Source organism: Petaurus breviceps, unplaced genomic scaffold (genome assembly GCF_028583685.1).
Source record: "Petaurus breviceps papuanus isolate PSGF00001 unplaced genomic scaffold, PetGlider_PUasm1.0 98, whole genome shotgun sequence".
NCBI classification, from domain to species: Eukaryota; Metazoa; Chordata; class Mammalia; order Diprotodontia; family Petauridae; genus Petaurus; species Petaurus breviceps.
In genome coordinates this window covers 17,987,212-18,008,850 of record NW_027187460.1, presented here as the reverse complement: position 1 = coordinate 18,008,850, position 21,639 = coordinate 17,987,212, and the positions used below count along the sequence as shown (strand labels likewise).

The window sequence follows — 21,639 nt, the reverse complement described above, 5'->3', positions numbered from 1 at the left end:
CTTCACACAGCCATCATGACCAGTAAATACCTAAAGAACCAGGGGTGCCTGCTCCCATTTCATAATCTCATAAATCATCAATTCACCTTTTAGCTTCTTCTCTTGAGTTTAGGACTGAGTGTCAACAGCCCTAAAAATAATAATAAAAAAATCAGCTTCCTGCTTCCTGTCCTTTGGGCCCCACCCTTACTCCTCTAGTTCCCAAGGGGAAAAGAAAAGGAAACTCCCAAACCCAAAGGCAATTTCAGAACATACAAAGAAACACTCCCTGTCCTCTAGTCCTCTTGCCCAGTCCTGGGATGCTCATATACAAGAAGGTGAGGAGAAGGAAAGCAGGAAGGTACCTGTTCTTTTATACTCCTTTTTAACTCTGGGTAATCTGGTGGCATTTTTCAATGACATCCTTTCCTCTCTTACTATAGTTCCATTCATGTTGCATCTAGGACCCATAAAGAGGATAGGGACCACATCTGTAACATGCAATCCACAGTTCTAATGAGGGAACCAAAGGGGTCTAAAAAGCTGCAAAACATTCTGTGAGGGAAAAATCTCATGTGGAAACAGAGGTGTCATCATAATTTTCCCACCCCAGCTCGATCCTTTCTTTTTTTTCAGCTCCCTGTTCCACATACAAAGTCTCTGCCCTAAAGATATTTCCTGATATTACCATATCTAGCCTCTAGGGGCAGTATGATATCTTTATCTTTGTAAGGGATAAAATCCCATTTCTTCATTTAGATCAGTGGTCTCCAATTTTTTTAATTATACATCCTATCAATTAAAAAAATATGAAGACCCACACTCAAAATGTGAATATTTATAAAGTATACATATATACTTGTACAAAATTATTGTATAATTATACAATATACACAAAATAGGAATGGAAGGATGAAATGAATGTTAAATGAACAATAATTTTATATATTTATTAGCAGTTCAAAAAAAATTTTCACTCTTGGGAGCAGTGTGACTGAGTATGTGCCAGTATTTTTGAAATATCCTTGTGTATGTCCTGTGTGATAAGGTAAGACTTGCAAATAATAAACATTGGCCAGTAATTGATTGTCCAGATAATATGATCAGAGGAGCTAGCTGTAACAATATACCACTGCTACTCTGCTCAGGAGAGCTGCGGAACTCACCATCTGTCACTATGGGGCTCCATTCTTTGGGTTCCAGCACACAGACCATGTTCAGTCCTGGAGGAGTTTCCCATGAAGAGAAGGGTCAGGTTGTTATTGCTTTTATTACTTTTTTTTTAATTAGACTCCCTATTTCTTTACATCCCTCCCCTAGACCTCCATAGAGAATCACTTAAAACTTAAGAGTTAGGTCAAGGCCAGAAGTTCCCAGAACATCTGCAGAGTTTTTCTCTTCTCAGTCAGTTCTCAAATTCTAGATGCACCTAAAAAGCAACAATCCCAAATAGGCTTTCTTTTTCCTTCCTTCCTTCCTTCCTTCCTTCCTTCCTTCCTTCCTTCCTTCCTTCCTTCCTTCCTTCCTTCCTTCCTTCCTTCCTTCCTTCCTTCTTTCCTTCCTTCCTTCCTTCCTAATTCTCTTTCTTTCTTCCTTTCTCTTTCTTTCTTTCTTTCCTTTTTATCAGGGTAAGTGACTTCCCCAAGGTCACACAGCTAGTATCTGAGGTCAGATTTTAACTCAGTTTCTCCTGACTCCAGGGCAAGTACTGTATCTGTTGCACCACCTGATCCAAATACACCTCTCAGAGCTTTGATTTTTTTTTTTTTATGATGGCAGCACGTAGTCCCTGTCTCTCTGCCTTGCTTTTGTTTGCTGGGTTTCCAGCTCTGCCTTTTCCTAACTCTCCCATTTTGCTGTGAGTCTCTGGACTCACTTAGCTGTCACTTGTGTTTGGAGTTTCTTTTGGTTTTTTTTTTTTCATATCATTTATATAATGCTTTAAGGTTTACAATGTGCTATACTAATATTATTTTATCCTCATAATCCTGAGGGGTATTTTACAAATGAGTGAGGAAACTGAGGCAGGCAAAGATTATGTGACTTGCCCAGGGTCACCCAGCTAGAAAGTATTTGAGGCTGAATTTGAACTCAGTTCTTCCTGACTCCAGGTCCAGTATTCTATCCTGTATAGCACATAGCTATGAGAACATTTACAGAAAATGAATGTGGAACTCATATACTACCAAGAGAATGGAAAAGTGTATGGGTAGTAACAGACAGTCTTTGATAGTAGATTTTAGAGTTTTCAAAAATAATATTTCATGGCAAGAGTGCTCCATGAAGTCCCTCTATATTCTTCATATTCTAGCCAATGAGATTAGCCGATGGCAAGAGAGATAGCAAATATTTGTGGAAGCTTTGTTAAAAATGAGTAAGTGAACTTCCTGACATTTGTCTTCCCATCAGTTTCCTTCTCTGAAAAAAATACTGCCAAAACAATAAGGAAATTCCAATTTTTTTTATCATAAGAGTCATAAGTTAATTCGTTCCTTTGTGGACTTCCTGTTTCTAATATTTTCCTTGGACTTGACTACAGTTTTAAAAATAATTGGCAAAGGATATAGTGACCTTGATGTCGCTGAATGAGAACAAGTGGGACAAATTGTCTCAAGTGTCATTGGAGTGGATCTGATTGTCTGTGCGGCTCATTGTAGAATACAAAGTACAGGGTGTAATGTGTCATTCTGAATAATGCTAAGAACAAAAAGAAACAGGAAATATTACTGATAAATAACTATCGTTTCATTGTGTTTAATCCTGATAAAAAGCAAATTAAAATCTCTGCCCTATCTTTTGGGTCCCTAAATCACATTTTCCCGTTTTCTGTTCCCAAGCCAAAAGTTTTGCAAACATAAAGGGCACCCAGGGGTCTTCTTTAACACCCCAGGACAGTTGTGCCATCTTGTAAATTACAACCTGACACTGGAGCTCAGAGAAATTAAAGGTACATGGTCTCCTTTTGCCTAAAACAGGTCCTTGTATCTCAGCTTTGGAGAGGATCTCAGGAATGCCTTAGCCAACCCCTCTGTATGTCCTTAGTAAGTGATTGTCAGTGATAGAATAAACACTCCCAGTCACAGGGAACCCATTTGTCTCAGATAGTTCTAATTGTTAAGGACTTTTATCTTTAGATCGAGCCAAAATCTATCTCTTCTCATTCTGATTCTCACATTCTTACTTTGTGCAAATGATCCCAGAATGGGAGAGAGAATACTTTCAGGAAAACTCACTCTCGTAGCTGCAGAGTTGTGTTCTACCTAAGACATTTTGCAGGTTTCTGTCTCCAAATAATTAACTGCACCTGACTCAGAGGTGAGCTGGGCCCAGTTCTGAGTAGCTTGGCTTGTGAGAGACAATTGTCAAATTTTCAGTACACTGAAATTTACACTTCAGAAATAGGCAATAGCTATAAATCAGGGCTGGATTTATTGTTTTGATTGTCTAGACTTAAGAAGGTGTTAAAAATGCAGATTGTGGAGAGTAAAATTGCAGCAAAGGCAAGCTGAGACACATCATCATCCAGGGCAAAATAACTTTTTATTAACAGTGATGCATAAACTGTTAGTAAAATGTTTCACACTGGCCATCTCAACCAAAAAGCTGGGGACCTGAATAAGTATGATCAATTTATTATTTAGGCTAATGTTCTCTTTCAATGATGAAAGACCCTGAGTGAAAACCAACAGGGTGTTTTTTTTAACCTACCTGTGTCTTTCATCTAATTGGCCTGACAAAACACCACTTGAATCTCCACTGGAAAAGGTGAGAGAATCCCAATTGGCAGACATTTTAATAAGGTGGGTTAATCTAATTGGTAAAGTGGATAGAGTGCCAGCCTGAAGTCAGGAAGACTCCTCTTCCTGAGTTCAAATGAAGCCCCAGACACTTATTAGCTATGTGACCCTGGGCAAGTCACTTAACCCTGTTTGTCTCAGTTTCCTCATCTAGAGAAGGAAAGGGCAAGCCACTCCAGTACTCTGGCTAAGAAAACCCCAAAAGGGGTCACTAAGTATGGGAAACAGCTGAAAAACTACTAAACATAAGAGTTACCTCAGCTCTACCCTGTTACTTCCCAGTTGGGAGGAATTCTCAGGTGATAGGATTAGTCTTCGGCTGGGGAAAGTAGGCTGGCCATGCAAGTGTGGCCTAATCATGTAGTTCTCTGGCAGTTTAGGAATGTTCATTGCTTAATGGCTATCTGCTGTTTCCAGTAATCTCGGCTAGAAAATCAGAACCATCCCAATCAGAATACCCCTAGTATAGTTTCCCCTTGGAGACCAGATCACTAGTAACTTTTGACAAGAAAAGAGGACAAAGGATTCATATCGGGGGAGGGGCCCAACCCAACTTGGTTCTTTGTTAATTTGTAAGTAAAAGCAAGGGTCCCAAATGTGCAAGCAGGGGCCAGAAGTGCATATAACCATGCCTTCAGTTGGAACTGAGAGAGTGTCTTTTGAGCTACACTGAGAAATGGGGTGAGGGGTGGGGAATTGACAAAATACAGAATAAAGTGGATCACAATATTAGTTATTAAATAATGCAGCATAATATTCATTTTCCTCAAGATTTAACTTAAAAGCGTGTGTATGCAAACTTTTTTTTTCCTCTGATAAACATTGCTTGAGCTCAGCAGGAGTATAGTATAAGGCTCGGGGAATGCAATTTATTTCTAGACAGATGAGAGACTAGGAGGCCACGGAAGATAAAAGAAAAGGATGATTGCATACATTTTAAAAGAATTTGCACGAACAAAACTGAATGAATCCATACTAGAAGGAAAGCATTTAACCGAGGTAAAAATTTTTGCAACAAGTTTCTCTGAAAAGAGTCTATTCATAAGATATATACTGATTTAAATTTATAAATAATAAAAGGATATGAGCAAACAGTTTCTAGGAAAACTGTAAATAGCCATATGAAAAAAAATGCTCCAAATTTCTGGTAATTAGAGAAATACAAATTAAGGCAACCCTAAGGCTCTTCCTCATACCCATTAGATTGGCAAAGTTTACTAAATAAGGAAAATAACAAATGCTGGAAGGGCTATGGAAAAACAGGTACATGAATAAGTCTGTTGGTAAACCTGTGAACTGGTCCAGCCATTCTGAAAAGCAACTTGGAACTATGACCCCAAAGCTATTAAACTTTATGTGCCCTTTGACACAGCAATGCTGCTACTAGGTCTGAAATCTAAGAGATCAAAGAAAGAGAAAAATGACATATACATACATACATACATACATATATATACATATATAGTGCTCTTTTTGTGATGGCAAAAAAATTGGAAACAAAGGAGGTGTCCTTCAGTTGGCAATTGTATACCATGCCCTTTGTATATCATGAACAAATTATGGAACTATTGTAGTAGAGAACGGAACCAACTCCATTTTGTATCATTGACAACATTTTGTACAGTTGTTAGAGTTAACTCTCATTTTCCTGAGTGAAATTTTGTTGTTGTTCAGTTGTTTCAGTCATGCTTGACTCTTCATGACTCCATTTGAGGTTTTCTTGGCAAAGATACTGGAGAGGTTTGCCATTTTCTTCTCCAGCTTATTTTGCAGATGAGGAAACTGAAGCAAATTGAGTTAAATGGCTTGTCTAGTGTCACACCATATGAAGTGTCTGAAGCCAGATTTGAATTTAGAAAGAAGAGTCTTCCTGATTTCAAGCCTGACATTCTCTCCATTGTGCTGGATTAAGTTTAATTTTCTTACAAGTTACATGATTTCAGGGGAGTCATCCATTATTGGACCAATAACTTTTGCAGGATGCAGATGAATGTAAGTAGTCAAAATTTTTGAACTCTGAGAAGTCCCTAAATTAAAAATAATAATGGGGGGGGGAAGGGGTGGTGCTGCGTGGCACAGTGAATAGAGTACCAGCCCTGGAGTCAGGAGGACCTGAATTCAAATCTAGCCCCAGACACTTAACATAAAAACTAGCCATATGACCTTGGGCAAGTCACTTAACCCCAATTGTCCTCCAAAAAGCAAAAAATAAATAAATAGATAGATAAAAAAATAAATAAAATAAAATAAAAATAATAGCTGTACTTTACTAGAAAAACCCTTATGAATCTTTCTTTAATGTCCTTGTGCCTACTGAGGGGCCATGGACCCTATTTGTTCTGCAATCACATGCCTTGCTAATAAACCACATAGTTCAGATTTTGTTTCCTTAGTTATTAGAAAATTACTCATGACATGCATTATAAGAAATGGCGAAGTGGATTATTTCCTGGGAAGATTTATATGAACTGATGATTCAGAGTAAAGTGAACAGAATCAGAAAAACAATTTATACAATAATGAAAACATGACAAATAACTTAGAAGGTTTTAAGAATTCTTATGCATGTAATGTTCCAATGTTCCAGAGCACTGATGGTAAAACAAGCTACCCTCCTGACGGAAAGGGGAAAGACTCAGGGTACAGGATGAAACATATTTTTGGGGCATGGTGAATTCAGGAATGTTTTTCTTGACTACGTTATAAGGGTTGTTTTTATTTTATTGCAGTTACTGAGATGATAAGGTGCCACAATTGTTAGCACACTAGACTTGGAGTCAGGAAGACCTGAGTGTGAATTCTGCCTCAGACAGTCACTAGTTATGTGATTCTGGGCAAGTCACTTAACCTCTCTTTACTTCACTTTCCTCATCTATAAAATGGAATTAATAATAGCACCTACCTCACAAAGTTGTTGTGAGGATAAAATGAGAAAACATATATAAAATTTTCCCAAATCGAGGCGGCCAGGTGGCACAGCAAGTAAGAGCACTGGCTCCAGTGTTGGGAGGACCTGGAGATCGAATCCCGGGCTCAGACACTTAGCACCCACCCAGAAACACCTGGCCGTGTAACCTTGAGCAAGTTACTTAACCCCGATTGCTTAAAAATATTAAAAAAAAATTTTCCCAAACCTTAAATCCCTATAAAAATGCTTGCTATTAGCTATTTAAATTTATAAATGGTAAAAGGATATGAGCAGATAGTTTTCTAGGAAAACTGTAAATAGCCATATGAAAAAAACTGCTCCAGATTTCTAATAATTAGTGAACTGCAAATGAAGGCAACCCTGAGGTTCTTATAAATGGTAAAAGGATATGAGTGTTGCAGGGCTCTAGAGAGCTATCACATAGGAAATGTCACCAAAATGAGTCTTGAAGGAAGTTATAGATTCTAAGAAGAAAAAAGAGGGGAAAAATGCATTCCAGACATGGGAGACAAACTTTGCAATAATGTCACATTTGGGAAGAAGCTTAGGCTGGTTTGACTAGAACGCAAAGTATATGCAGTCAAGCAATGTGAAATAATCCTGGAAAGTATATGCAAGCTGCTGTTTGTCCTTTCTTCTTCTTCTTCTTTTTTTTTTTGTTTTGTTTGGTGGGCTTGTCTTGATTTAAAGAAGGAAGCAGAGATGGGGAAAAGAAGGGGTGGGGGGATGATACATGTTTTTGTAAACAAGGCAGGAAACCAACCAGATAAGGAAACAAAGACTAGAGGCCAGCCCAAGAAAGGGTTAAAGTGGATTGCTCCAAAAGGATGGAAAGTGTTTCTGCTGCTTAGCCCTAGAGTTTTATTTGTTTGATTAGTCCACAGTTGAACCTCCTACTCATAAAGCTGGAGGACTCTGATGCTAAGGCAGGGCTTTAGGGGTCTTCCAACCTAAAGAGCTTTACCGAGCTGCTTACCTCCTCCTCTCCTCCCCAGGGCCAGTTCCTGCTCTCACCCCCTTGTAGTTAGTTGGAAAGGAAAGGGGAAGAGAGGGGCTGTCTCTCATAGATGCTGATGGTCACTAGGAAATTTCAGGGTATACCACGGAGTCTGTTCTTCACAGAGGTAGGCAGAAGTGATCAGTAAAGCTCTCTTTATTACAGACCTACAAAAAACAATTGAGAGAACTCATACATATACATGTATGTACATATACATATGTATGTATAACTTTCTCTTTTCTTTTACAACACAGCATCAGAGGAGAAAATGTGGCAAGCAGGTCAGGCACAGGGTCACAGAGCCTCTGTAATAAGGCACAAGGTTAAAAATTTCACAGTCAAAACAGGGTGACCCCACTATTAAGCAGTCCTGCTGAAACCGGTCCCTCTCTAGTTTCCTCTGGGGCCTAGGTTGGGGTGGGCTTGGTGGTAGGGATCAAGCACTGGAGATTGAGAACACTCCAAGCCCCCATCGCCAGCCCTCTCTCCCATGGTCAGCAGCAGCACCACTTCCCTAAGGACCAGCCCTTGGAAGTCACATCACTGGGAAATTCTCTTGGTTCCCAAGTTTGGAGGTGAAGAACCCTTCCCCAGAAAGATGCAGAATGGGCCAAGGAGGGGCTAGACAGGTAGGGACTGAAGGACTAGAGTTCTTCTAGGAGGACCTCAGGGGAAAACAGAAGCAGGTCCAGCTCAGCAGCCAATAAGCTTCTTGAGGAAAGCCTCCAGCTGGTCTTCATCTTTAATGCCCACAAATTTGTCCACCATGTCTCCATTCTTGATGGCCAGCACAGTTGGCACAGCAGAAACCTCATTCTCAATGGCGAGGTCTGTGTTGTCGTCAATGTCCACCTTGGACATCAGCCCCTTTCCTTCCTGCTTTGCCACCATTTTCTCTAACTGGGGCCCCAAGATCTTGCAGGGGCCACACCACTGTGCATGGAAATCCACAACTACTGATGTCTCACTGTTGACAACCTTGTCCTTAAAGTCCAGCCCATCCTGGACGTTAAAGGTAATGTTGGAGATCCTGGTGGTAGAGAATGTCCGGCGCAAACTGGGTGCAGCAGCGGGTTTAGCAGGGCTGCCCTGGGCTAGAACCTCAGGAGGAAAAGGCACCCAGCGACACTGAGAGAGCTTCCTGGAGAAGACAGGGGCCAGGAATCTCCTGAGGACCATACTCTGGGCCATTTCCCTGCGGCGCGAGCACGGCCACCAGCCTGAGCGAGCCGGGGCACACCGGCCGCCCTGCCCTCTCCTCTGCCTTCGAACCTCTGCCTCTGCCTCCTGAGGCCTGGCCTGGCCGGGCCCTGCCTACCCGTGAAGGGCACGGCAAGCGTCACTTCCGTCCGGGGTCAGGATTGCATCACTTCCTGAAGCTGCCTCTGTCCTTTCTTCTTTAAGAGGACCATGAATCATACACAAGTGAATTGGATTTAAGTGAGGGTGGGGCTGTGCAAAGCCACCAGCCTCACTTTCTCCTCCAAAGCCATCTTAGTCCAGTGGTCTGATATAGATCAGGACAACTGGAGATGGCCCAGGATGCAGTGGGAATCCTTGGCCTTTTCAATCTAAGGTCCTTAACATGTCTCGGTTTGACTAAGGCAAGACTGAGAGGGCAGCTAGGTGGAGCAGTGGGATAGAATGCTGGACCTGAAGTCAGAAAGACTCATCTTCCTGAGTTCATATTTGGTCTCTTATTAGCCGTGTGACACTGGGCAAGTCACTTAACCCTGTTTTCCTGAGTTTCCTCACCTGTAAAATGCTCTGGAGAAAGAAATGGTAAACCACTCCAGGATCTTTGCCAAGAAGACCCCAAGTAGGATCAGGAAGAGTCAGAAACGACGAAACGACTGAAAAAACTGAACAACAAAAGCCTATCTGGATTGTTTGGCTCTTATTGTCCCCAATAGGGGACAAAGTTGTCCCCAACAGGGCCGGGTCCCCATATGACCAGTCCCTTAAGATGTACCTTGATGTTTTTAAATAAATTCCTTTTAAATTCTTTCATCCTGAGCTTTTTTACTGTAGTCAGGGTGAAAGGCCTGAACATAGAATTTTCTTTTTGACAGGTATAGATATAGATACAAATATAGATTCTAATACAGATATGAAAACAGATAGAGATAGAGATAAATAGCTTTAGATATATATACAGATATAGATATAGATCCTTCAAGGAGCTTACATTCTAGGGAATTCAAAGTCATTTCCAGGCCATGATAAGACACTGCTGGAGGAGAGCTTTAGCAAGGATACTCCACCACTTCAAAACAGTATGGTTCCATCTATATGATTTCTCCACTGAGAATGATGATAACCTTTCTATAGCTTATTAAAAAGTTTTTGAAAGTTGTGTCTCCCTGGCTCCACCAGCCCAGGATCCCAGCGAACTATGCTGGTGGTGACAGCCTGGGCTTAGCCCCAGGACCACTGCAGTAAGGGCCCCTAGCTCAGACTCCACCCCACCTGTGCCAGGACAGGAGGAATAGCAGACCAGCCCCGGGCCATCCAGAGCAACAGTTGAAAGGCAGAAGGTAGAAAGACCCAGGCTTGGAACTTGGGGGACATCGGGAATGGTCTCAGTTGATTATGCGAGATTCCCTAACAGTTCAGGGACAGCACCACAACCAGGTCCAACAGTGCAAGGGTGCTCATGTCTCTCAAGAGATGTCACTAAAAGGAGCTGCATCAATGACAGCTGTACATCCTTCTGGAAAACAAGTACAGAGTCAGAGGGTCATCCATACTGTTAGTCATCTTCAGTAATCCTCCCCCTTCCCTCAGGTACAGACAGTGCAGGTGTCATTCTCAGGATTCATCTGATATCATAGGCGCTTCACAGAAGGCTCTAGGGATTTCAGCTCAGCATCCGTCTTGCAAAAAAAAAAAAAAAATCTTGAACAGTTTTTCTTCAGAAGACACCAGATATAGGAAGAGAGACAGAGAAAACCCTGGAGTTTCAACAGTCTTATCTATGTCTGTCCCGACTCCTAGCTACCAGACTAGCAATGGATTACATTGCCATTGTACCCAAATGGAACATTCCAACTGGCCAGTCCAAGCACAGGAGCTGCAGGCATCAACAATGACTATTGCAGGCAACACTCAATAAGGAACAACAATCTTTCAGTATGCACAGATATCTAATGGACAGCAGGCACTTGTCCCTACCAATCAAACAGTTGTACAGAGATAAGTAGACTTATCATACTGGTGCCACATCAACAAATACTAACGTCCCCCAGACAGTAGTGATGACCTCTCCAGTCTATAAAACCTCAGACAACCAAAACAGATGATCCATAGTTGAAAAGAGAAATAGTATTGATGAAAAATAGAGAAGCTGCTCAGGAATGCCAAAGAAAGAAAAAAGAATATGTTAAGTATCTAGAAAATTGAGTTGAAATCTTGGAAAAAAAGAAATAAAACTTTAATAGAAGAGTTAAAAACTTTAAAAGATCTCTACTCTCCTGAAAGCATCTAAAAAGAAGACAAATAAATTTTATGGACTTAACTCAAAAAATTCCATATATGGAATTTTATAAACTAAATGGTCAAAAATGAAGCTAGGAGTTGCAACATAAAGACCAAAGGCTTTATTTACAAGATGTTGGTGAAGGAACCTAATGGAAGTAAAAGAACCTTAAGCAAGTTCCTGATAAAACTGGAACCTCTATTGGAATTAACATTAACAATGGTACCTGATCAACAGAATGTGAATTTTTGACAATTTGGATTTCCCAGACAGTAATCAAAAAAGTTTTCAACTGAAACAATTCATTAATGAAAGTTTGAACTCTGTGTGTGTGTGTGTGTGTGTATGTGCGAGTGTGTGTGCGTGCACATATGCATGCGGTGGGGGGGAAGGATGATAATCAACATTTTAATTGGTATAGATTCTCATTACTTACCACATTCTAAAATATGCCCTTTTCAGTTGTTTATATAAACATTTTTGTCTGCCAGTATTTTAAATTGCAGATTTAAAAGAAAATCTAATGCTCTGTAAAATGTATAAATTATGTGTGCTTTGCTCAATTGCCAAGTCTTTCAAATAATCTATTGGAAAATGGTTGTTTGCAAGAGGTTTAGCAAAACAAACAAAAAACCAGGGCATGATTGTTTTTCAGGTCTTGTCTTTCAAGGTGTCCAAGCCACATGAACTGAAAATGAAACTTTTTTTTCCTTCTTTTTGTCTTTATTAATTTGTTTACTTTTAGTTTACAAGATTCTGTTCTCCATTTCTTTGAGTTTCAAATTTTCTTCCCCTCCCTTCCCCCCCCCCCCATGGCGACATACATTCAGGTATAGGATCTGCACATACTTTCGTGTTAGCCAATGGTCAGGTTATAAAGAAGGATTGTATTGGATGGAATGAACAATGGGAAAAAAGAAACAAAACCACACAAGAAAGAGAGCAGGTAATATGCTTCAATCTGCATTCAAACTCTGTTCTTTCTAGTTCTTTCTCTGAATGTAGACAGCTCTCTCCATCATGAGTCTTTTGGAGTTAACTTATAGCCCTGCATTTCTGAGAAGAGTTCAATCTATAAAAGTTGGTCATCACACATATGTTGTATCTGTAATGGTGTACAAATTTTTCCTGGTTCTGCTCTTCTTACTCAGCATCAGTTCATATAAGCCTCTCTAGGTAAATATGAAGTCCATCTGCTCTTCATTTCTTATGTATTCCATTACATTCATATATCATAACTTGTTTAGCCATTCCCCGATTGATGGACATCCCTTAATTTCCAATTCTTTGCCACCAAAAAAAGAGCTGCTTTAAATATTTTTGTACATATGGGTCTTCCACTTCTATGATCTCTTTGAGATACAACCCTAGATGTGGTATTGCTGAGTCAAAGAATATGAATTTTCTTATAGTCCTTTGGAAGTAGTTCCAGATTGTTCTCCAGAATGGTTGGATCAGTTCACAGCTCAACCAGCAATGCATTAGTGTTCTGATTTTTCCACATCCTCTCCAGCATTTATCATTTTCCTGTTTTGTCATCTTAGCCAATCTGAGTGATGAGATGTGGTACCTCAGAGTTGTTTTGATTTGCATTTCTCTAATCAATAATGATTTAGAGCATTTTTTTCATATACTTTTAGATATCTTTAATTTCTTCCTCTGAGAACTGCCTGCTCATATCCTTTGACCATTTATCAATTGGGGAGTGACTTATATTCTTATAGATTTGACTCAATTCTCTGTATATTTTAGAAATGAGGCCTTTATCAGAGATATTGGTTGTAAAAATTCTTTCCCAATTTCCCACTTCACTCTTAATCTTGGTTACATTGGTTACAGAAGCTTTTCAATTTCATGTAATCAAAATTATCCATTTTGCATTTTATAATGCTCTCTAATTCTTGTTTGGTCATGATGTCTTCCCCTCTCCATAAATCTGACAGGTAAACTATTCCTTGCTTTCCCAGATTAGTTACACTATCATCCTATATAACTAGTTCATGCACCCATTTAGACTTAATTTTGGTATACGGTGTTAGATAATGTTCTATGCCCAGTTTCTGTCATACTATATTCCAGTTTTCCCAGCAATTTTTGTCAAATAGTGAGTTCTTATCCCCAAAACTGGGGTCTTTGGATATATCAAAGAGTAGATTACTATAGTCATTGACCGCTGAGTCTCGTGTACCCAATCTATTCCATTGATCCCCTTCTCTATTCCTCAGCCAGTACGGAGTAGTTTTGATGACTGTTGCTTTATAATACAGATTAAAATCTGGTATAGCTAGGCCACCTTCTCTAGCATTTCTTTTCATTAATTCCCTTGATATTCTGGGCCTTTTGTTCTTCCAAATGAATTTTGTTACTATTTTTTGTAGTTCTATAAAGTAATTTTTTGGTAATTTGATTGGTAGAAAATGAAACTTTCAAAGAAATATTCCAATCATTTTATAGAAACATTTTAGTATACTGGACAGAACAGAATAAACATCTGAGAGTGTTTTAAAAAAATAGTGTTAATTTTGCTTTTTGGGGTATGGTAACTTTCTCTAAATAGATCATAATAAATCATGTACTGATTCTACATGTTATTCTATATTATATATACATATATGTGTATATGTATATATGTATGTGTGTTTATAAGCCCCTACATTTTAGAGGATTTTTTAAAAATCAGATTAAGATACACACCAAAATATTTTTCCAAGAGGGTTTTTCTAATCAAAATCTAATGTGGTTGCTTCTGGAGCTCTTGGTCCACAGACAGTGGGGGGATCGAGTGGGGGGATCAAAGGATGATTGCAGGAATCTCTTTGCTGGTGCTGAGGCAGGATTCCCTTGCTTCATCCTCCTGGATCTGGGTCATAGTCCTGGGTGGTGGTCCTGGGGTGAGGAGGAATGCTGGCATGGTGGAGCTTGTGGTGGCAGTAGAGAGGGAATCCTCCTCACAGTTCCAAGGCAGAAAAGAGTGCTTATGGTCATTCACAAACCAGAGCACAAACTAGGAGAGAAATAAATACCTCTCCTTTGATCATACAACCTTGGAAGAACTGAAAATTTATAGGTTCCCTAGAAGTATCTCTGAAAAGAGCTACATAAAACCCCTGAAGCTTGGGATAGTACACCCTCCATACTGGAAGCAAAGTCCTACCTTAATAAAGTGCTAAAAATTCAAGTAATGAACTGGGAAAATGAGCAAACTACGGGGAGTGGGGGGAATTCGACTATAGAAGCTTACTTTGATGACAAGGAAGATCAAAACATGCAACCAGAAGGAGACAACTAAATCAAAGCTCCTACATCCAAAGTCTCTAAGAAAAATATGAATTGGTCATAGGCCATGGAAGAACTCAGAAAGGATTTTGAAAATCAAGTATGAGAAGAAGAGGAAAAATTGGGAAGAGAAATGATAGTGAAGCAAAAAAATCATGAAAAATGAGTCAACAACTTGCTAAAGGAGACCCCCCAAAATGCTGAAGAAAATAATACTTTAAAAAATAGACTAACCTAAATGACAAAAGAGTTCCCAAAAAGCAAATGAGGAGAAGAATGCCTTTAAAAGCAAAATTGGCCAAATGGAAAAGGAGATCCGAATGCTCACTGAAGAAAATAATTCTTTAAAAATTAGAAGCACAAATGGAAGCTAATGACTTTAGGAGAAATCAAGAAATTATAAAACAAAACCAAAAGAATAAAAAATAGAATACAAGGTGAAATATCTCATTGGGAAAAACAACTGACTGAAAAATATATCCACAAGAGATAATTTTAAAATTATTGTACTATCTGAAAGTCTTGATAAAAAAAATAAAGCCTAGTCATCATCTTTCAAGAAATTATCAAGGAAAACTGCCTTGATATTCTAGAACCAGAGGGGAAAACAGAAATTGAAGGAATCCTCCAATCACCTCCTGAAAGAGATCCCAAAAGGAAAGCTCCTAGGAATATTATAACCAGATTCCAGAGTTCCCAGGTCAAGGAGAAAAGATTGCAAGCAGCCAGAAATAGAGAGAAATGTACTGGGAGAAGGAGGAATGGAAAGGTAGAATGGGATAAATTATCTTGCATAAAAGAGGCAAGAAAAAGCTTTTACAATGGAGGTGAAGAGGGAGTAGTTAAGAGGGAATGAGTGAACCTTACTCTTATCAGATTTGGCTTGAGGAGGGAATAACATACACACTCAATTGGATGTGAAAATCTATCTTACCCTACAATAAAGTAGGGGGGAAGGAGATAAGAGAGAAGGGATGATAGAAGGGAGGGCAAATGGGAGGAGGGGGTAATCAGAAGCAAACACTTTTGAAGAGGGACAGGATCAAAGGAGAGAATAAAATAAGGGGGAGATGAGATAGGATGGAGGAAAATACAGTTAGTCTTTCACAACATGACTGTTATAGAAGGTTTTGCATGACTACACATGTATAACCTATATCAAATTGTTTGCCTTCTTAATGAGAGTGGGTGGGGAGGGAAGAAGGGAGACAATGTGGAATTCAAAGTTTTAAACATGAATTTTAAAAATTGTTTTTCATGCAATTGGGAAATGAGAAATACAGGTAATGGGGTATAGAAATCTATCTTGCCCTACAGGAAAATAGAAGAGAAGGGGATAAGGAGAAGGGGGTAGGGAGTGGGTAATAGAAGGGAGGGCAGCTTGAGGGATGGGGTAATCAGAATGCACCTTGTCTTGGGGTGGGGGGAAAAAAGAGATGGGGAGAAAATTTGGAACCCAAAATCTTGTGGAAGTGAATGTTGAAAACTAAAAATAAATTATTGACCCCAGTGACCCATTAGAGAACTAGGTTCACAGATGACATAATAGGGGGATCATAGCTTGAGAACTGGAGGGTGGTGGTCTTAGAGGCAATTTAGTCCAATTTCCTCATAATATAGATGAGGAAACTGAGGTTCAGCAAGACAAAGTGACATTCCTTTTGAGACCTGGGCACTTTGATGATCTGATGCTTCTCCTTCACTGCCAATGCTCCTGCTGCCCTCTGCTTCTCTTTCCTTAGAGTAGTGTTATAAAGGGTTACTATCTCTCTGGCCAATTGAACATATTTCTAACTCTTTTGTTAATTAGGCTTCTAGCTCTTTGCATACAAAAGGTCCCTTAGGCACTTGTACAGAACACACTGATTCTCTTGCAACAAAAGGCCTCCAGCCTTAACTGCTAGCCAACTTTGTAACAACAAAATTCCGTTTACCTCTTCCCTACCTTAATATGTAAATATTGTGTCTGCCATGTGGTCAATACTGCCTGCTGGCGAGATTGGGAGTAAATATTTTTACCTCTTTTCTTTGGTCTTTTCAATCCCCAATTTTCTTTCAATGACCTAGACTTGGGCATTAAAATTACCCCCTACTTAGAGAAGACTCAAGAAAGGACTAGAAACAACAGAGGGGGGAAGGACCAAAGCTAGAGTCTGCTACTGGCAACCCTGAAACAATGGCTAAGATATATCCTGATTGCCCTCTTCCCCCAGTTAGCAAATTACACTGGGTGGAAAAGTAGTTTATATGTACAGTTATCTTCAGTTATGCATGTAATATATATCAAATTATTATATGTAGCCTATTATATGCAAAATATATGAGAAAATGGATAATTTGGGATGCAAAGCTTCAATGTGTACTAGCCCTCTGATAACTAGACAGCCATAAATGGCCATTTATGCCCAAAACACAATGAAATGATGCTCCCTGTGCTCACACCTACCTATTAAAAAGAATTCCAGCTTTTCCAGCTTTTGCCTTGATTAATGAGACAAAACTCAGGAAAAGGAGAATTAAAAAGAATATTAAACTTGTCACAGTCGCAACACAATGATGGACTGATCACTAGAAATTAGCAAGGGATTCAAGATGAAGCTTTCTTTTATTGATAACTTTTGTAATGAGATGAAGACAATTGAGATAGGTCCATGTCAGTAAAAGAGAATGGGCCATTCCATCTTATTTCCTCCTCAGTTGACAGTACATGATGTTTAGCAGGTAGAAGTGTATGCTCAATAGTAGGTAACACAAAAGTTGCAGTCTGGGTGACACCCCTTCCCCTCTCCCCACCCCCAACAGAACCTCCCTCAACAGAGCCTTCTCCAGTACTGATGACAAGCAATTCTCAGAGCAATGGGTTACTGAGTCTCCATAACTTTCAATACATTGACCCTGTTGCTTGTGATCTGACTTTGGCCACTGTTAAAGTAAAAAAAAACTGGGCCCAAACCAAAACAAAAATCAGTGTTACCCAGACCCTCACAACTTCAAAATAGCCTATGACTCTAAATTAAAAAGAAAAGTTTAAAATGTCCTGGACAAGCTTCCAAATATATAACCTAAGCAATCAGAGCTAAACCTCTGAGTCTGATTTTGGGGAACTTCTCTGGTAGCATCACTATAACTCATCTTCTGCCCTTTCTCAGAGGGTCTCTCCTTCTAAGAATATCTGAACTCATTGGAATTCAAAATATGTATTTGAGTTAGATAACCTGCAAACACTTGAGGCTAATAACAAATATTTTTAATGTAAAGTAAACTTACTATTACAGATATAAAAATACATAGGAGACAGCTAGGTGGTTCAGTGGATAGAGTTCTGGGTCTGGGGTCAGGAAGACCTGAGTTCAAATCCAGCCTCAGATATTTACTAACTGTGATCCTGGGCAAGTAACCTAACTTCTGTTTACCTTAATCTACTAGAGAAAGAAATGGTCAACCACTTCAACTGTGTCTCTGACAAAATGGTTGTCTAGCACAAGACCAAGATTAAATGCTTAGGGAATTCTACTGAAGACCTCCTTCCAAGTTTATATTGACCAAGTTATGACTCCTCTTTGGGTCTAGTCATCTAACCAGGCCCAAATCCACCTGACTTTAGCCTGATATAGGAGAGAAAGAACCTGGTATAATGTGATGAGTGCTGAGTTTGAAGTCTTACTACCTGTTTGTCCTTGGAAAATTTATTTTGCTTCTCTGGCCCTCAGTACTCTCTTGCTTGAAATGACTAAATGATCTCCAAATTCCCTTACAACTCCAAAATTTCTCATCAACTACAGCCAATACCAACAACATTCTCCTGATCTACCAATTTAGTAACCTTGTCAAAAAAGTGAGGTTCATCTGCCTTTACCATTCTTGACTATGCCATGTTTGTTCTTAGTGATAACCACTTCCCTCTCCAAATGCTTGCAAATTGTGCTGTTAATAGCACTCCTAGAATTTTGCCAGAGATAGAAGTCCAACCAGCAGTCTTATGGGTTCAAGACTGCCCTCTTCCTTTTTATAAAAATCAGGAAAATGTTTGCCTGCCTCGTATTTTGAAATACTTCCTCTGTTCTTCAAGATTTTTGAAAGATTATAGACAGTGGCTTAGCAATTATTTAAGCCAGTTCTTTCAACATAGTAGCTTTATATGTTATGGTAACTTTGTATGTTATGTAGGAGTAAATGAAGTGAGGCCCATGGAGAATTAGATGGTAACTGACAATTCTGTTAATGATAATACATTTATTTTAATTGCTAATGTAATTCCTAATCTCTTCAGCTCTAAAATGTTTACTTGTCTGTCAATCATTCTCTTTGATTTATATTCATTGTGAACAGACTTTGTCATATCAATCAGTCATTTTTAAGTTCAATGGCAACTGAATTTCTAAAAGGCTAAGGTATATCTCTAAAATCTATGATTCCTCCCTGAAAAAAGCTTTGCTTCTTTCTTTTAACCTGTCCCCAGTAGGCCCATTGCTTATGTAGGGTCAAGAGAGTGACTGTAAAGCTGGAAGCTTATAACCACAGAGTACTCTACTGAGAGCTTTCTCTCTCTACTTCTCCATGGTGCCTTCTGAAGTTTTCTTTCATTATTATAAATGACCTAAATAGGCAGGGCTTAGGTTGGTGAGAAGAAAGGGAAGCAAACACAGAGATTAAGCCACTATCAGGGTGCTCCTGTGGCACTTTTCGGATTCTAGTAGCCAGGGAGGGGGGCAAACAACTGCTTAGATTGTCCTAGAATACTCTGGCTATTCTCTCCTTTGTCCCTATCACATTCTACCATCTTGTTTCCTACCTATTTGTTTATGTGCTTTACCCCCATGCTCCCATTGAGGTTAGGGATCATACTGGTTTTTAATCTTTGCATCTCTGCTGAGAACAGTATCCTACACAAAGTTGATGATTAAAAAATAAACTTCTCTTTAACTGAATCAAATCTGACCTGAGTACCACAGGTCAACACTACTTGAGTGATGCCCATATAATTACCTCAGTTTGCTTTGTTACTCATTATACATTATAGAATCATAAAATTTAAAGCTGAAAGTTACTTTTGGAAATCTAGTCCATCTCCCTCATTTCAGTAGGGAAACTGAGTCCTAGAGATAGGAAGCAGCTTGTCCAAAGCCCCACAGTAGCAGAACTCAGATATACATACCATGTTTTAGAGACAGGCCTTCTTAATCTTTTTCATGTCATAGACACCTTTGAAATCAGATAAGGCTGATGGCCCCATTTTTAGAATAATACTGTGAAATTCATTAAATAAAATAGCTAAGATTACAAAAGAAAATAAGCACATAGAAATACACTGGTAAAATATGTATATATACACATATATACATACATATATACACAGATTGCACACAAGTATACACACACACATATATATATACACACATCCATATATGTACATGCACATATATACTGTTTCATAAACTTCAAGTTAAGAAACACTTTTTTGGTTAAGGGCATGAGGGAGAAGTGTAATTGTTTGTTTTAAAGTCTTTTTTATTTAATGTTTAGCTTGATTGTTTTATCATCTGCCTGAATGTACAGTTTGTGTTCTCTTTGCATATGTGAATCTCAGTTGGCATACAGAAAGTCTAACTGAAAAGCCCTGAAGGCCCATCACAAGGAAGAGAAATGAGACCTGTTTCCGCTTGGCCCCAGAAGGCAGAGCTAGGAGTGATGGGGTGGAATTTGTGGAGATACATTTGAGCTTAACAAACTAACCCAAAGATAGTGGGCTCTCAGTGAGGTCAGGAATTTCTCATCACTAGCAGTCTTCAAGCAGAACCATAGAGGAGTCTCAGGCTTTAGGTAGGACAGAATGTTTCTTAGTTAAGGACAGAGCCTTAAGCAGGGAAGGCAAATGGGGCTTTACACCAGGGCACAAACATTCAGAAGGTACAAACATTAAACATATGTACTTCTGCAACACCTAGAAGTTATTCTAGTAGCTAATTTATCCTCTCACCCAATTGGATTTGGTCTAACTACTTCTTGTCTTAAGTTGGCAAGGTATAGAGTGCTTGCCTCAGAGCGTGGACGATCTGCCCATGTATGTCAGAGGCAGGTCTTGGCTCTGAGGCAAGAGGCAACTCTACCTCTCAGTGCTCTGGACAGCTTATTAAGCATTTTAGTTGTAAAGAAGGTGCTGATCTGCATTGGCAGAGGGGGTCCCCTTTCTAGTCCCTTTCCTACTATGTTCATATCTTGAATTACAAAATTGACTTGAAAGATATTTTGTGTGGCTTGCTCTTGTCCACTAAATACTATTTATGCCCCTGCCTGCCCCTCAGTTGTAGCTTTTTTGTGCTTGAGAACTCTGAGTAATGCAGTAGATAGAGCACTGCACCCAGAATCAGAAGACCTGAGGGGACCTTCTCCAGTCGTCCTGATCTGTATGTTGCCTTTGGACCCAGATGACTCAGGAGGAAAGAGCGAGGCTGGTGAACTTGTACGGCCCTCCCTCTCTTAAATCCACTTCATTTGAAAGTAATGAGATCATCTTCCTGATGTCATGATCCTCTTTGAGACACAAGGACAAGCAACAGCAAATAAAGAGGACCTGAGTTCAATTCTAGCCTCAGACATTCACTAACTGTGTGACCCTGGGAGAGTGGCTTAACCTCTATTTGCCTCAGTTTCTTCATCTGTAAAATCAAAGTTATAATTGTACCTACCTCACAAGGTTATTGTGAGGATCAAATAAGATAATATTAGCAACTCACCCACAGTACCTGGCTCATAGTAGGCACTATATATAAATTCTTGCTATTATTATTATTCTAGTTGTAAGTGTGTGACATCTGCCTTCTGGCTTCCATGTGCTACTACCCTAACATCTACTCCTCTTTCCCATGACTTTTTGGACTACTTTCTACATCTTGGTCACCATCCATGCACATTCTGGACATCTGACTTGATATAGGTGATTGTGTAGTATTTGTGGTGCTAGGACTTAGTGTCATCATGCCTGCCATGACTTTCATAACAACCTTCTCAAGGGTCTTCCAGTTTCTATTCTGTTCTCCTTCAGGTTCCTCCTTCATACCACAGCCAGATTAATTTTTCTTATGGTCATGGCGTTATCTGCTCCAATCTATTCAATGGTTCCCTATTTGTCTTCAGAGTAAAGATCATAATCCTCTTCCTGGCATTTGAGGCCTTCACCAGC

The 21,639-nt window shown here is 39.5% G+C and overlaps 2 pseudogenes; one reads left to right on the top strand and one right to left on the bottom strand.

Moving 5' to 3' along the window:
• Nucleotides 1–7,346: 7,346 nt before the first annotated feature.
• LOC138156141 (thioredoxin, mitochondrial pseudogene) lies at nucleotides 7,347–8,968 on the bottom strand (annotated as a pseudogene).
• Nucleotides 8,969–10,682: 1,714 nt separating this feature from the next.
• LOC138155930 (cyclic AMP-dependent transcription factor ATF-1 pseudogene) lies at nucleotides 10,683–11,192 on the top strand (annotated as a pseudogene).
• Nucleotides 11,193–21,639: the final 10,447 nt, after the last annotated feature.